Raw genomic sequence first — 953 nt, 5'->3', positions numbered from 1 at the left:
GATTTGATTCGGATTTGGAGATTCGGCCACCAAACAGGGCCAAATCTCCTCCGAATCGAATCACCACCCGAAGCTTCGTGCAGCCCTACTGAACATGTGGCCAATGCTGATCAGCTGTATGGCACTTCCAGCCACAGGTGCGCACTGGAGTCTTGAAGGGGAGTGCCGATCAGCGGACTGACACTCTGCCATGGAAGCATTGGGCATTCAGCTTGCTACTTGCCAGCGCAGGGAGAGCCTGAGACCATGATCCTGGGCTCCCTCTGCACCAGCAATATGAAGTGATTGGGCATGTATGGCAGGGCAGGAGGTGCGATTGTTGGGATCGTGGATCAGTTCCCATCATGCCTTTATTTGAACATCTGTCAGATTTGCACATCTTCTTCACATGTGCTTCTTTTTCACAAAGTCATTAGTTTTAAGTCATGACTTGAATCACATTTGAAGCTGGAGGGGAAAGCTGGGAAGTCAGTGAGAACTGACTGTGCAAATCAGCTCACTTGTACGTGAGCTCCTCAGTGGGAATGCAGGGGTCCAACTTTTGGCATTCAGGATTGGCCTTTGTGCCATGATCTCATCTAGCCTTTTAAATGAAACAGCCAGTACAAAATAGGAGAACGGTTTACTGTTATATACATTTGGTAAGAGAAGGATCATTACCCCTAGTAAAGACACTGTCAAATAATGCATGATCACAGCAAAATTATTCAACAAACTGTTAAAGAATGGAAGGGAACATTAACAGCCTCCACTGTGTGGTGCTGTTACAGACCTCAGCAGAGTGGCACTGGACACAACAGCCTGCAGTTCAACCTGTTCTGTGCCTTGGGCATTTATTCTCCCAACCCCATCTGACCCCATATATGAGGCAATTCTTTATTTTGTAAAATAAGGGTACATTTTATGGGGTGGGATCCATGGTTGTCATGGGTGACTTCAATTACCCGGACATC

The sequence above is a fragment of the Gavialis gangeticus genome, unplaced genomic scaffold (genome assembly GCF_001723915.1).
Source record: "Gavialis gangeticus isolate Ggan-Ray unplaced genomic scaffold, GavGan_comp1, whole genome shotgun sequence".
Classification (NCBI taxonomy): Eukaryota; Metazoa; Chordata; order Crocodylia; family Gavialidae; genus Gavialis; species Gavialis gangeticus.
Note: the sequence above shows the minus strand (reverse complement) of the source record.